The sequence below is a fragment of the Diabrotica undecimpunctata genome, chromosome 1 (assembly GCF_040954645.1).
Source record: "Diabrotica undecimpunctata isolate CICGRU chromosome 1, icDiaUnde3, whole genome shotgun sequence".
In the NCBI taxonomy this organism is placed as follows: domain Eukaryota; kingdom Metazoa; phylum Arthropoda; class Insecta; order Coleoptera; family Chrysomelidae; genus Diabrotica; species Diabrotica undecimpunctata.
Window position 1 is genome coordinate 134,968,907 of NC_092803.1, and position 17,021 is coordinate 134,985,927.

Genomic DNA, 17,021 nt, shown 5'->3' on the forward strand with positions numbered 1-17,021 from the left:
TGAACTGCAATGTTTGGGAACTGTTCTTCCAAACAGATTGCCTTATTGCCATTTTTCTGATGACAAGAATATAAAGAAACAGAGCAGAGGTACTGTAGAAGAAAAGCACGCTACAGTAGATGGCATAAGACAAACAGCGTTAAAGTGGTACGATAATAAACCGGTTCATTTGCTTAGTACATTTGTTGGTTCTGAGCCTACTTCGTTAGTCAAGATGTGGAATAAGAAACAAAAATCAAGAATTATTATATGCTGTCCAAATTCAGTGCAATTTTATAATAAATTTATTGGAGGTGTCGATCTTATGGATTCACTAATTGCTTTTTACCGAACAGACATAAGATCTAAAAAGTGTTATCTAAAAATATTTTTTCACCTTCTGGATTTAGCTGTTGTTAACAGCTGGTTGTTGCATCCTCGTGATTGTGATTACCCTTGCTGTCGTGATTGTAATTACTTTGAAATTAAAAAGAAGTTGCCTTTGTTACAGTTTAAGTACCACTTATGTAGCGTACTGTTAGCAAGCAATGACCAGATCAAAAACAAAGGACGTCCCAGGCTCAGTGAAATTGAGAACGAAATTGTAAAAAAACAGAGGAGAGGATCTAGTGCTATTGTCCTACCAAAGGAAGTTAGGCTTGACCAAACCCTTCACTGGCCAGTAATTTCTGAAAAAAAGGGAAGATGCGAAAAACCAGGATGCTGTAATACTTCTAAAGTAATGTGCGATAAATGTAAAGTTGCTGAATGTTTTACAACTACAAATATTTGTTTTTTTGAATTGCATAATAAATAAGTATAAAACTTAATTCGTTAGTTTTTGGTAAACACTCCCAAAACTCTCCCCAAACGAAATTTAAAAAATCTAAAAAAATTAATAGTTGTTGTAAATGGATATTTGAGCACATATACAAATTAAAACATTTTATAAACAAAAAAGTTTACAAAAAAGTAGGGCAATAGAGGGCTAAGATATTTATATTTCACTATATGCTCTATCATTTGGTTTTCATTTCAAATTTGCACCTATGACGAAATTTATAATATCTAATATCTGGTGCTTTCATATGAAACTGGAATAAAACACTTGTTAGATAATATTTATTTGTTTTGAGTACACTTTTTTTAGAACCTAGTATATAAAAAAATAAATATTTGTCTGTCAACAAATTTCTATATAAAAGTACGAGGCACTATTCTCATGCTGTGAGCTTTGCTGCTCTGTTACTTTTATAACGCTTAAGCTATTTTTAATTTATTTTCAATATTTTTGAGGTGTGTTTCCTTAAATGAAATTAAATGAAATTTACATTAATTTGATAGTTTCCATTTTATTAGTGCTGGTGGTATATGACTAGCATCTGTTGGTACTATATATCAATTTCAACATGTGGAAGTGAGAGCACTCTCTTGTTAGTAATTTCAGTGTAAATTTTGACCAAACTAGAAATAACCCATAATATTCTCCCCGTGTGATCTTAGTATTTCCGTTGAATAAATAGTATAGGGTATCCAATATTTCAATCAACGGTATGTCAGAGTGGTTTTTATTAATTTTTATATATATTTGCAAAATGAAAAAGAAAGTTCAGTACAGGCAGTTAAACAGCTGATCTGTCAATTTAGAAGTAAGAGCAAGTACCAACTTGCTGAAAAGTATACCCATACACAAAAGTGATGATAAAATGTACTGCACAAACTGTAGCGGTAAAAGCTATATATAAGCTATATATTAATAATTAGGATATACAGTATTTTTTCTAATACATCTGGAACGATTGAGTGAATAGGTGAACTATCAAATAGGAGACCATTAGTGTGGAATTAGAACAACTTAATAAATCGTTGATCAATTATTCACTATTAGGCAGTTAAAACATTAAACATTAAACTAGTTATTTATAGATTTTAAACAAACACATGATATAATCATAAGAATGAAACCATAGAATACTAATGCCGAACAAGGCTTACCTAAGAAATTAATTTTAACAAGGAGTAATCTACAAGTAAAATAAATATGCTTTTACAGAAAACTGGACAAAGTGCTTTAAAAAGGTGAATGAATTAGCGTAGGTAACAGCTGTTTTGAAACCTAAATATTATGAGAACAATTGGGGATATTATATTACATAAACTAAACCGCTTGTCTACAAAAATTATCAGGAAAATTTGATACGACAGGACAGACTAATGACTTTACAACTAATTGCCACATAAATATCACTTTACACAAATAGGATGATTTTGTATAATATAAGACAATTCATATATTATAAATTATACCTATATAGATACAAATAGTAAAATAAAATTACAACTATTATACACTATAGTAAATACTTATTTAGATAAACGTAAAATATTCCACAGAACGTTAAAAATAAATGTTATAAATAAAGGTGCTTTTCAATTCGCGGTAAAAGATTTGATAGAGTTCAGCACACAAGATAAATTCGTAACAAAATTCATATACCAGTAAACGGTACTCGATACAGCAGCAAAGTAATTTTGGCAATAAATATGTAGGTTGTACTTTATCCCATTGGAATCATAGCACCCGCTATGGAAAATGGTGTCTTCTTTGACATACAGCAACCACAAATGTGAAATCAGGAAAGATTAATGTGAAGTTAGGAACATTATATACTTAATGAAAAATGTTATGGGAAATGAAATGGGAATAAAAAAACATTAAGCTAGTTATTTATAGATTTTAAACAAACATATGATATAATTATAAGATTGTAACTAAAATGCTATGGAAGAACTAGGCATACCTAAGGAAATAACTGTCAACTTACTTTCAAATGTACAGTTACCTCAAACAGGAAGATGCCGTATCTCCAATCGTGTTTACGATCGTTTTGGAAAGCATCGCCCTGAAAGCTAATACAGAAAATCTCATAGTTTAATAATCAAGGTCTTCAGATTATACGGACTTTCGAGGATGAGTTTAATATAGTAGCGAGTATAATTATTAGTAACAAAAAAACATTAATACATTCAATAGAAAAAGCGCAGAAAAGGGTCCTCCAAATCAACGATAATAAAAAAAATATATGGCTATCATAAGAAGAGCACTACGAAACAGAATAGGACATAATATTTTAATAGACCAGTACAACTTTAAAATGGTTCATCAGCCTAAATAGTTGGGATTTAAGAGCACTTTTAACAAAAACACTACAAAAGAGAATAACAGAATACAAGCTGGCAATGCTAAGTTTTAAGCAAAAAAATTAAATCCAATCTTTATTTTCCTGTTTGACCTTAGCATTAGTTCCCGGTCGTAAAACATTTCTGGAGCTTTTCTTGTGAGTTTTACTTACATTGTTTTTTTATATCCTGATTTTAGTAGTTTGTATTTCACTTCTGGATTTAAATTTTCAAACCTTTCAAAATTATATGGGTCTATTGTTACGTTATATGCCCTATTCTACATCGTCTCTTTTGTCTTTTAATGAACATTTATCTGGTTTTCTCGTTACTGACTATTATACCGTTTTTTTTTTGCTGGTATGTAATAGCATTACTCAATAGTATTCTAATATTTAATCGATGGATTAAATCCGGATAGCGGATAGATAATCTTTACTTTTTTGGAGAAATTATATTCTAACACACAAAAAACCTATTAAATTGCCAAAACCTTCCTTGGCTATTATATATAATCGTCTGGCTGGTCGTTGGATAATAGAAAGCATGAATGTAGCAGTTTTAATGGCTTGCTAAAATCGGGAAGCAGAGATATCAGTACCAAGTTAATAACTCTTGGAATTGTTGCTTGACCGGCAAAATATTAAATACCAGAAGGTATAACGATAGCAGTCTCACTGCGACCTCGATGGAGAAGGCAAAGCGAAACAACTTCATTATTATTAAACAACATTATATTTTCTAGTAAAATCATCACGATTTTACAGTAAGACAAATTTTCTAATGTTGGTAATCAAAAGATCATGTACGTACCACTGGATTCCCTATTTCGGTATCCAGCAAACTCCTTGTAATAACGATACAGGAAACAAAACACCAGAGATATAAATAAATAAACCAGAGATCTAATAAAATACAGATTCTCGATTCAAATAAATCAAAAATGAACGAACAGCTTACCAAAATAGAAATAACATCCTTTTAACACGTAATCCATTAACGGTCAATTAACAAAGCAGCTCCTAGAATGATGCTTATGATATAGATTTCATAGGAAACTCTCTCCCGTTCCTAAACGACATCTTCAACAAAGTCCAGAGAGCATGAAAAAAGTTTTACTTAAAATCAACGAGGTGAAAACCAAATACAAGCAAATACACAGAAGAGACCAATTCAATGAATTTAGATAAAACATTAAAGTCAACAACTACGTTTTTTAAAGTATGGAAGACTTTAAATATATTGGATCAATAATCACAGTTAATAATAAAGCCACTGAAGAAATAAAGAACAACTTCAGACCTATTTTAATATAGTGATGCGAATTATGAAGAATGACTAAAACAAATAAGGTTTTATTACTATACTGCTACAAATCCGTATAGATTAGGAACAGATACTGAATGAAGAAAGCTCTTATAAGTCCAGGAGAATTAATTTTATTGACTAAGTTAGATCGGACACAAAATCGGATATCTCAAAAAATTAATATTTCATTTGATTGCAGATTCATAGAAGACCGATCAACGTGGAGAAAAGTTGTAGTTAGCGAAGACTCACCCAGTGTTGTAGCGCTATGTAATGATGACGATAAAAAGAAAGGGCAAATAAAAAAGCAACAAAAATGAACCAATGGTGCAGAGCTGCTTAAAAATCTTGATTGGAAATAATTAATAATGTATATGTGTAGGTCATTTCCAGAGCCAATGTGCTAATTGTGCGTAAAATAAAACTTTTTAGACTAAATCTGCTACAGGATTGTGTGACCCAAATACATCCATAGCTAAAAACTATCGATGTTTGTATGAAAGATGAAAATTTCATTTTTAAATGCTAATTACAATAAAATGGTAAATTTATCGCTACGGGACATACCGATGTCGCGGTGTCTACCCGCGAATTTTATTAATCTCTTTTAAAAGAATATTGGCACGTACACATAATCACATAATTGTAGACGGTATCTTGTACATAAATACTAAGAAGGTTGTCGTTGTTATCTAAGACTAAGTTTGACAATTTACAGGAGAACCATGTTGGAGTACTATTACTCAGGACTCCCACATGAAGAACATTTAGCTGATAGTTGTGCTCCTAAAGCGCATAAGAGTGTTATAGCTCACAAAATGGGTTCAATTACATTGCAATTTTTTAAAGTTTTCTAAAGAACATTTAGCTGATAGTTGTGCTCCTAAAGCGCATAAGAGTGTTATAGCTCACAAAATGGGTTCAATTACATTGCAATTTTTTAAAGTTTTTGTGATAAAATGAAGTGATTGATTGTTGTTTTGAAAAAGCAAGTTGTTTTTTTATTTTTGTATTCCTATCATTATATAAATGTACCTGATATTGTAAAACCAACAACATTTTTCATAATCTAGTCTGAAATGGGCTTTCTCTTACTGATAACTATCAAAAGTTTTATTAACTTCTCGTTAATATAATTATGTAGGTATTTAGATTTTTATCTTGTTCTTACTATAGTGCTAAAACACAAATGTAGTCATAGTCTACTGTATTTTTTTCGTAGGTTTCATAGTTTTTAACTGTGTGATAGCCTATGTGTCTATAATAACTTACGCATAGAAAATAATAGAATTTTGTACCTCATAATTTATGTTTATTATCCTTTGTTTTTTTTGGAACATCTAAAAGTATAGCAATACATTTTAATTATTAAACAAAAGAGAAAATAAAAACACTTTTTGTGGTGTGCCACTTAACCTTACACAAAATCGTACACAAATAGTCAAATGGTAGTAAAAGTTTCCGATATAGGCAGACGGCAGAGGCATCGCCGCGCACGATGTCCATACTATGACATGTTTTTCATACGGTTTTCGGATCGATTTTTTCAAAACATCAAATATAATCTATTTTTGCCTTTCTTTATTTAGGCTAACCGCTACTGTTTTTTTCTTCAGCGTTTCTTCTTAATCTAGATTAATGTTATATTTACAATTCTTTCTGAAACGAGCTATAATTTTTCTCAAATATCCATATTGTTTGGTTAAGGCGCCTTACGGTTTAGCATGCTGTGTCAGATGCTCTTTAAAGTCTCTTTCAATATTAATATCGTTTGAGAAATTTTTCCCAGATACTTATATTTCGTTAGCTAATCTACCATTTGAAGTTCAATTTTCTTTTAATATTAGTTTAAATGGTCCAGTAGTGTATTCGAACAGTTCAGTTATAAGCAAAATTAGGTGTTGTTGTACACCTAATTCTTTTAGTATCAGTCATAAGTGTATCCATTTGGCTCTGTCGAACGCTTTACGATAATCTATAAAACAAATCTATAGTGGGATATTAAATTCCCTAGACTTTTATACTTTTTTTGGACTTTTATAATATCTTTAAAATTAAATGTTTAGTGAAAATCTCTACGCGACTTTAATGCATTAAATATTTTAATTAAAAATCGACATACCTATTGAAATTAGACAGTAAAAAATTATGTCATTAAAGATTGATTTATAAATTATTGTAGTTTAAATTCAACTACGATATGAAACAAATATTGTATGTCATAATCTACAGTAATCGAAAAATTACAAAGACCTTCCTGTTGTACAGTTTTCTTGAATTAATAGGGTAACAAACATTATAATCCTACCGAAGGGGCTTCTACTTTCATAAACTGTTTCAGTGCCAATGCATTTTAACAACAAAAAATAATTAATAAAAATGGAAACTTAACTTTTCCAAGTTTATAATAGACACTTTATTTTTGAAAATATATAAAGCAAGTAATATAAATTACCGTCTTGTTTATTAAAACTAAAAAGTCAACTAAAGTTATGTGTCGGTTAACAATTTATATTTAACTTCATTAGCCAAATAATCCTGAAATTCCTCCATGACTAAATTGATGGATATTTAAATAAATTTCAAGTTCCAAAGTGTACCTGCTGTAAAATTTGAAAATCTACTACTAATACAATTATTGGCAACATCGCAGGAGTTTAGAAATGTACACAGAATGGTAAATACGGATCCCATAAATGGTTTATCCTTTTGTGGAGTCCACTTAATCCTACATGTTGGTCGGAGTCTACATAAAGCGCTACTCAGATAATAGTATACACGGTGTATATTTTACTGGAGTTAGTATAATACCGTTTTAGAACGGAGCTTACATTAACCGCTAGATGTATATATATATATATATATATATATATATATATATATATATATATATATATATATATATATATAATACTAAATATATATACAAAAGGAACATTTTTATTCCCGATAGAGAAAGAGAAAGAAAATATATCTTCTGTCTCTCTCTTACTCATATCTTACATATGTAATGATTTCACCGATTCACTTTCGTGCAAATTTCCAACGTCGACCGCGCGTATAGAAGTATCACTTCAAAAAATTGTTCGTGAATAACCAAAATCGAAGATATCATTACAAATAAAGAAATAAATGACGAGATGACCCAGACATATACTAAGAATGAACAATAACATAAAAACTACACAGCAGATACATCATTACAGGAAAAATTACAATGGCAGACGTGAAGAGAATAAAGAAAATATGGCCGACCAATTACCAGTTGGTACGGTGATATAGGGAAAGTAGAAAAATGGGGGAAAATAAATGAACACGGCACACTCTTGCTTTCTGCACATACGATGACCTTTATATAACATATAAAGACATCAGAGAGGGAGAAGATTATATATGCTCAATCTAGAACTCGCTGGTTTCTCCCTTTCGCATTGGGTATGTATTACTACCATAAAAAAATAACAAGCGAGTAAACATATACTCTATTGAGAAACAAGTAAAATCAAAAGATAAATATACGTAAACATATATACACACAACCAAACTTATATGGAATCACCCAATATTTCCGATTTTGTAAAGTATTACTAATTTTTTTTTTTAATGGAAAATGAACTATATTTTATACTAAACCAGTTTAATTACTATCAAAAAAAACCAATCAAAAAATGTTACAAATGCTTGAAATTAACAAAAACGCAAAAAAACACGAACAAATGAAAACATTGCAATGGTTGACTAAAGAAAGATATAGTCTTGTTGTTCATTTTAATAGTCAGTGTTGCCACCTCTAGCTCTAATACAAGCTTCGATCCGACGGGGAATGCTTCTAATCAAATCGTCAATTTGTTCTTGAGGTAAGTTTATCCATTTTTCTAGAGCGGCTTGAATGAGCTGATTCGCATTAACTGGATTATCCCTTTGAGCTCTAATCCTTCTTTTAATGAGGTTCTCTACACGCTCAATGGGATTAATATCAGGTGAGCAGGCAGGCCAGCTCAGAACAGTGACATCTTCAGTTTCCAGAAAGTCTGTGGCAACTCTGCTGGTATGTGTAGGGGCATTATCGTGGCTGAAAATGAAAATATTTCCCACTGCACCTCGCCACAGCCTAACTATGGGTTCTACTAACAAATCGATATACCGGCGATCCGTTAAACTTTGACATAAGGAACGCAAAGGTGTTTTTTCTCCCATTATAATACTTCCCCAAGACATTACAGTTCCTTCTTTATATTTTGGAACGGATCTGGCAGTTTGCAGTCTAGCTTGTCTGCCTCGACCTCTTAAAACCCGAATTCGACGGTCATCTGATTTCAAGCCAATTCTGGTTTCATCTGAAAAAAGGACATTTTGCCAATCTTGATTTGTCCAGTTCTGGTGTTTCAGACACCAATTCAGCCGATCAATTTTGTTGTGTCAGGATAACTCGGGAACCCTCAACTGCCTCCTGCTAAATAAATTTTGGGAACGAAGTCTCTTTCGTACTGTTTCAACTGAAATGTCAATACCTGTAGTCTGTAAAAGTTGCCTTTGGAGCTCCGAATGAGAAGAGGTTGGATTTCTTCTAGCTATTTGACCTAAAAACCGGGCTGTCGATCACTAGTTACTCTACGATGAATTTCTCTAGACCTGTTCTTGAGTGTACCCAATTCTAAAAATCTTGCATATGTTTTTGAAACAACGCTCTGCGAGACGTGTAGCGTAGCTGAAATTTGCCTTTGTGACATTCACTGCTCAACAAGAGCAACAATTCTTCCCCTCTGAACATGTGACAAACCTACGTAGGGCATATTACCTGTTTTAAACACAAACTTAACTTTACTCTGACGTCTCGGTTTTACAACTTGACACAAATAATAAAATTTTTCAATGTGTACTTGATTAAATTTTATCAATTATGAATCGTATTTTCAACAAAAACCTTTATTTCTTATCTGCGAAAAAAGTTGTCATACATTTCTTATTATCAGTAAGAAATACTGGGTGACTCCATATAAGTTTGGTTGTGTGTACATTCAAATATAGTGAAATATGAAGTGCTACAAATTTAAATATTATGTGATACGAAACCGATACGACAACCAATATTAAATGAGTTTACAAAAGATAAACGAATTTCCGTAAAAAACAGAGCTGTTTTAAAAACTAAACATTACGAGACGAGTTATGGATATCTATATCACATAAACCAAACCGCCCGTATACAAAAGAAATTATAAATAGGTATGCTGAAATATGATACAAGAAAGAATAATTACTTTAACAGCTGTTTGCTACTTAAATGCAATACAAAGAAAAGGGTTTTATCATACACAACGTTAAATTATTATAATAATAATGTTAAACAAAAATGCAATTGAGAAGGAAATAATTATATTATATGCAATTTAAAGGTAATATTTATAAACACATTTTAACAACAATTAGCAACAAAGACATAAATATAAGTTTAATTTTAAAGGTTCAAATCGCGACACACTATTAAATAATTTAACACCAAGTAAATGTACTTGATTTATAACAGCAACAAGACATGGTGTATTGTACTTTACCCCAACGGAATGATAACACCAACCGCTATCGAAAAGGACGTCTTCAACGACATACAGGAACCACAAAAATATTGATGATGGAGCAGCTTCAGCCCCTACTGGATGGAACGACTATCCTTAACAGACTGGTGGTGACTGAGTGCTTGATGGTGACTAAGTGCTACGGCCGTTGGGCCAAGAGTTGTTTTGTACAAGCTGACGCTAGGTGTGGGCAATAATTACCCAGCGATCTGCACTTTTAACGAATGCTATTCTTTTTTCTATCGTTCTTTGTTAATATACAATGTATAAAAGAACAGTCTTTTGTCTGCAACAATGTATTACAACCGTTTATTGTTCTATATCGTCTGTGTTTTGTATCAGAGAATCAAAACAAACACAAAGTCTCTTAATAATTTAACAAGGTTTATATATAGTTGTGAAACTACAATCCACACAACTGAGACACACGGAAACAGATGGAAGAGATAGTCCCAAGATGTATTGAGGAAAACACTAAATAAATGAGAAGGGAAATAAAAAGCCTCACCTCCATCGGTGAACTTTCATGATCAGGATTGCCTGATGAAGTTTATGATTTTAAGTATGTTTTAAAGTGGTCTAACGTCTCAACTCCTGCCAGTATGAATAAATGGAATGAATAACAGCAAACCGTACACTCTTACCGTATTAGTTACATCTAAATGAGTGCAATGGCCTGGCGAGCAGTAGGATCGAAATTAATAATTAATATTTCTTGATTTTTTAAAGTTCTAATGATAAGTATCTACTTCAACTTTTAATTTTTAATTAAAGGAATCGTCCACTTACTAGACACTTCGAGAAAAAAATATATGTTTCCAAAAATAATGCAAACCTGAATAAATGAATTTATCATATCATCAAATGTTATTGTATTACCTACCTATTGCATGTATTTTCTAGGTATTTTCAAATACCTGATAGATAATTGATGATGGAACGTATAAAATCTCCGTCGAAAAAATCTTAATCAACTTTCAATGATTTTAATATCTTATCAAAACGATTGATAAGATTTACAATAACCAATTTCAAGTAAAATTCGTAAAAGCACAGTTTTGTATAAGAGTGCGCAAATATAGTCGTAGAATAAGGAATATATCTTAAATTGGGGCCTACCGAGCAAGGTAAGAATTATAATGAATTTACGAAATATTCACAGATACCTAGCCGAGAACTGTCCTAATGTAAAAATACTGGCGTTGTCCGTTAAATTATCATTTCCATTTCTACTAAGTCTATAGTTCAATGTTTATTATATCGTTTATACACGCAGGAGCAAAAAATGCGATCCATTATATATTTTCCATTTATTACGAATTTTAAAATGTGGGACTTTTAAAACTTAGGACTTTGGAATATCTAAAAAAGGAAAACCCTTGTAAAATTACAAATATTAATTTGTGGACAGTATTTTGATATTTTTTATAAACAATATGAATCTATTTTTTTTTCTAGTAATATATATTACGCAACTGCAGTATTTTGCAATATTATGAGGCTGAGATGATAAGTGTTATTTGTTGTGTTTTTTAAAGAGCTACTCAATGGTTGAATGAAATCGGTAACTATATTGGGAGACCAGCAAGGCATTATAGCAGGTGAAAGTGAAGTGTAAAATGAGGATGAAAACCCGTGAACGGTTCGTCAACGACTTGAAGGGAATTTATCAACTACAAGAGGAGCGCTTTGTCTATTGATATTCGTAAAACATCGTGTTGCTGTCGCACGAGTCCAGATTTTGATAAAAGTTAGAAATGGAATAGATAGAAGAAGCAATACAACTGAACATGCTTGGGTAAACTGTAGAAGAGTCCTACAAAAAAATGGTCAAGCAAAATAAAAGCAAACTAAGGCACATAAAAGAACACAGAGTTTACATAAATAATAATATAACAAAAGAAGAACTACATATACAGGGAAACTTAAAACAAATAGCTAAAGTTTAACAAACTAATAATAGATGGCGAAGTGACGAAATGGGATAGAGACAGAAACCAACTGGAAGAAAGCTTATTACTCGGCAATTCAAAAAACTGTAAATGTGCGAGAACAAAAGATAAACAAGACAGTGAAAGAAAAGTAATACAGAAATTGTACACACTTATTGGTACATGGAATGTAAGAATATTATATGAAATAAGCAAGCTGGAACAAGTGTATCAAGAAATGAATAACTATAACGTAGAACTTAATGAAAAAAATATGGCAATAATAACGTCAAAAAAAGGAAAAATGCTCTATAATATATATATATATATATATATATATATATATATATATATATTAAATCACACCAACATACTATGGCCATTTCAACCTCGCTTGGTATCATCAGACATGCGTAGATGTGTGCAAACTCAAATAGCCTCGTATAATTTTAGGCCTCGTATATCTATGTAAAGTCACGCAAACTAAAATGATACATGCTAAAAAAAAGTTTAATACGTTGAATTTATAGTCACATATACATAATTGAATATATATGTAATATCATTTAATTATCTGCAACAGGCATTAATTAAACTATTAAATGATTTTACGTAGTAATAAATAACTTTTATTTTTTTTTAATTGTTTCTTCTGTATATAAATATTTGCATTTTGTTTAGTTTTCAGTACCTGTAGTCAATAAGAAAAAACGGAATTATTAATTTTTGTTCTTGATGGTAAGCGTATTTCTTTAATTTAGCCAAAATATTACTTTTGATAAGTGACTGCACGTTGAATACTGATATATTTAATAATAATAATTTTGGGCATTAAATATATCTACTGTTGCATATAAAAAAATCACGATTGATTTTCGCGAGAAAACACTCATTGCAAGTTAAAAATTCACCTTTATTTTTTTATGTTTTTACTTTCATTCGTCTAAAATTTGCTTTTGTGTGCCATGTTGTACCGGCTTGTTTTCTAATGTCATAGTCTAATTTTAAATTTAGACGTCTTCTTGGTCTCTTGATGCATCTTGGATACCACAGTGTAATTATAGTGGACCACTTATTGTCAGTTCTTCTCGCTAAATGTCCCGCCCACTGCCGTTTTAAATATTTAATTCTGTGTATTACATCAATAACCTTGGTTTTATGTCTAATCCATTCTTTCTAGATCTAGATCTATTATTGCTACATCTTTCTGCTGTTTTTCTTGTTTATGATCCAATTTTTAACCCCATATTTTATAACACTTCGCACTATTGTTTTATAAATCTGTGTTTTTGTCTTTATATTTAGGTGTCTATCCCACCTTGCTGTTCTTGTTTGTTCTAATCTTTGTGTAATTTCTTCCTCTGTTGTTGCCTTTTTCGTGATTATAAACCTCAAGTATTTGAATTTATTATTTCCTTTGATTGTTAAGTTGTCATCAATCTGTAGATCTTCTATGTCTACTTCACTTGTAGACAGGTACTCTGTTTTTGCGAGGTTAATATCTAGGCCAGCCTTGGTATATTCTTCTTGTGGTTTCTTTATCATGTAGCTGAGGTCGTCTTGGTCTTGTGCAATCACTACTTGATCGCCTGCAAAGCTTACCATTACTCCCATGCCTTCGCATTTTTTTTCCATGTAGTCAAGGCTTTCTCAAAGTATATTTTGAATAGGGTTGGAGAGGTGGAACAACCCTGCAGGAGCCCCTTTTGTTGTGGTTAAGTCTCCTATGATTCTTGTTCCCATTTTAATGTTCCCATTTTAATGGACACTTTATTTTCTTTATACAGAGCTTTTGTAGCTTCTATGAGTTCCGTCTGTATTTCCTATTTGTACATTGCCTCCCATAATTCTGACCTTGGTACAGAGTCATACACCTTTCTCAGGTCCACAAATGCCAAATGTATATCTCTATTTTTTGCTTTTTCCAACAGTTGTTCCAGTGTGTATATGTGGTCTATTCATGATCTTCCTGCCGTGAAGCCTGCCTGATCCTCTCCGATTTTGCCTTTTATCGCTTGCTCTACCTTTTCTCGCAGTATCTTTACATATAATCTTCCTATTGATGATATTACGCTTATTGCTATGTAGTTTTCGAATTGTTTTCTATCTCCTTTCCTAAATATGGATGTCATATATGCTTCCGTCCATTCCTTTGGGAGCTGTTCTCCATATATGGCTTTCTGAAATATTTATTGTATCATCGGGTGTAATTTTTTTGATCAGTTTGTTATAAGCTCAGGTGGGACGCCCCCAGGTCCCGGTACTTTTTTATTTTTGATTGCTTTTATCGCCATTCTCATTTCACTATCTGTTATTTCTATTTCTTATTGTGGGGATCTGTTTCGTCTTCGCCTGTTTTCTTTTCCAATGAATTGTGATCTTTGTTCTGTTATAGTTTCTACCAGTCTTATTTTGCATTTCCTCATATCTTCCTTAATACTTTTTCTTATTGTCTTACAAAGTTCTGTGTATTATATTCTCTGTATGTTGCTACTAACTTTCATTTCCACTCTTTGTTTTCGCATTATTTTAGTTTTATAAGACAGTTTACATGTCCATTTTGTTGTTGCGAGCCTTTAATTTCTTTGGCACTATCAAGGGTGATTTCCAATAGTTGAGAGCTATCGATTTGGTCATGTAGTCTTTCATTAATTGTCCTTTGGTAGTGATCTGAGTTTTCTTTTAGATTGTTAATATTTATATTGGTTACTCTTGGTTTTCTAATTAATTTTATTCTTTCTAGTTTCAGATATAGAACAATTTTTGCTTTGATTAGTCCATGGTCGCTGCCTGTTTGAAATTTATTTATTACACCGACATCTTTTATTGTAACAATCTTGTTGGTTAGAATAAAGTTAATTTTGTTCTTAGTGATTTTATTCGGTTCTATCCAAGTCAACTTTCTGTTTGATTTCTTCTTAAAGAATGTATTTGCAATTGGCATGTTTTGGTAGTGTGCAAAATGAACAAGTCTTTCTTTCCTCTCATTTCTATCACCGACTCCATACTTTCCCACCACTTGTTCCTTCTCGTTTCTCTTTACCACTTTGGCATTAAAGTCAGCAATTAAATACTTAAAAACACTTTTATTGTTATTTAATGCTTCATTTCTGTTACTGTAGAGTTCCTCTATTTTTCCGTCAGTGTAAGTAATCGTTGGGGCGTATATTTGTATAATTTGTATATTGTATATCTGATAGTTTTAAGGAACCTAGCTACTTTATCCGAGACACTAGTTATGTCTACTATTTTTCGATTCCATTTCTTGTTGATTAGGAATCCAATACCATATGTTTCCTGACGCCAATCCCAATAGCTCTTCATTCTTCCGTCTTACTTCGCTGATTTTCTTTCCCCAGTTTTACAAGTCTGGATGGATTTGATAGCGAGCGGAATTATATGTCTCTATACATAACATTGTTGTTTTATTTGGGTAGCGGTTTAGACTCTGCAGATCCGTAGCACCCTCTGCCCTCCTGGCATGATACCGAAAGCTACCTATTTCGTGGCCATTAGGGCCTACGGAGAATGGGGGCCATGATTTAAATGTTTCGTTCATATTAGGGGTTGTGAGGCACACCTTACCACGCTGCCTTAGTGTGTTCCGAATATATCGAGTTATATATAGTATCTACGACTATATATAAGTCGTCGAAGTACGCCTTTCAGCCTCCTCCTATATATATATATATATATATATATATATATATACACCTCATTCAAATACGACGTGCAGTAAAAGTAAACAAAACCAGGCTATGCTACGTAAGACTCCATAGGCGTGCGGTTTTGCTTTCATATTTCCTATCAAATTAATAAAACAGTATGTACAATTAAAGATTTGTTTACTATGAACAACGAAGATAAAATATACAATGTTAGTATTATTTTCAAGTAAATTCAAAATTAGCTTCACTACTGTAAAATAAAAAGAAACTTATGGTTTGACAAAAATAATAAAGCAGTAATTGCAACGTTGTTTTGACACTTAAACGATCGAAATCAAAACATCAAATACACTTATTTTTAAAGTAAATTGTGTGTTAGTTCGCCTCAAAAGAACTAACTTATTATTATGTTTTCAGTTTTTATTTGAAAAACAATAAAACTCACGTGATCCAGATTACAAATGTTACCAGAAATTGAAATCTCATTTTACATAAATTTCGTAAATTTAAATACAGATATACCTTAACTTAAAATGTTTTCATAAACGAAAATTTTGTATTAAAAAAAAATAAGGTGCACTTGGAGAAGTACAAAATAAACAACTGATCAAATCCTATCACGCGATATAGAAAATGAAAGGGAAGGATATAACAAATATATTAAGATAGAAAATCAATTACATATCTTAATAGATTCGTTATATCGTCCCTTTTCATTTGCTATGTCGCATGTTAGGTTTCGATCAGTTGTTTATTTTGAACTCAGCCAGAGGCCTTCCTTAAGTCAATAAATCAAAATTTGTCTATAGTAAATTTATTTTCATTCATAGTGCCTTATGATATCTCGTACGTAACTATACGTTCTATATAATCAAGATCCTGTGTAGTGCCATTTTGGTAGTCGCCATGTTTTTTTCTATCTTAATATATTCGTTATATACTCCCCGTTTAATAAATATCGACAACCGAGTTGAAGAAAGCGGATATTCAAAAGTGGCTGCGATCAAAAGTTTTGACAATTCAGTTCTAAAAGTCGAGCTTTTGACTATTGTGAATAAACATAAAAAAAATATACTCCATTCCACGAATATACGACTGTTTTAAATTCGGTTTAAGGTATCGATTTAACTGGTCCAATGTGCTGAATTGTACAATAGTAAATTCTCCCCATTTTTAAAATACTGTTATGACAGATATAAACCTTAGATTTAAATATGAAGTCATGATATAAACATAGAGTTGATAGTTTCTAGAACAGAAGTTGTAATTCAGATTTTGAAGTATATAATTACTATCATTGAGTTTAGTATTGTATACAAGTTGGTTTAAGTGTAATGTAATGTAATGTAAAAGTGTAAAGTGTAAGTGTAACAATACTT

The 17,021-nt window shown here is 31.5% G+C and overlaps 1 protein-coding gene and 1 long non-coding RNA gene across 5 annotated transcripts in view; one reads left to right on the forward strand and one right to left on the reverse strand.

Annotated features, from left to right (window-relative positions):
* Window positions 1-17,021, reverse strand: part of LOC140440299 (uncharacterized) — a 605,785-nt gene that overhangs the window by 237,728 nt on the left and 351,036 nt on the right. The window lies entirely within an intron of this gene.
* The window catches only part of LOC140432046 (UDP-glycosyltransferase UGT5-like), a 53,093-nt gene continuing 47,116 nt past the window's right edge, over window positions 11,045-17,021 (forward strand). For 2 of the 4 annotated variants that reach the window (XM_072519899.1, XM_072519911.1), the window contains exons 1-2: window positions 11,045-11,170; window positions 12,656-12,712. The gene's annotated coding sequence lies outside the window, so the exon portion shown is untranslated. The remainder of the gene's footprint in view (window positions 11,171-12,655; window positions 12,713-17,021) is intronic. The other 2 variants (XM_072519901.1, XM_072519905.1) reach the window with 2 other exon arrangements.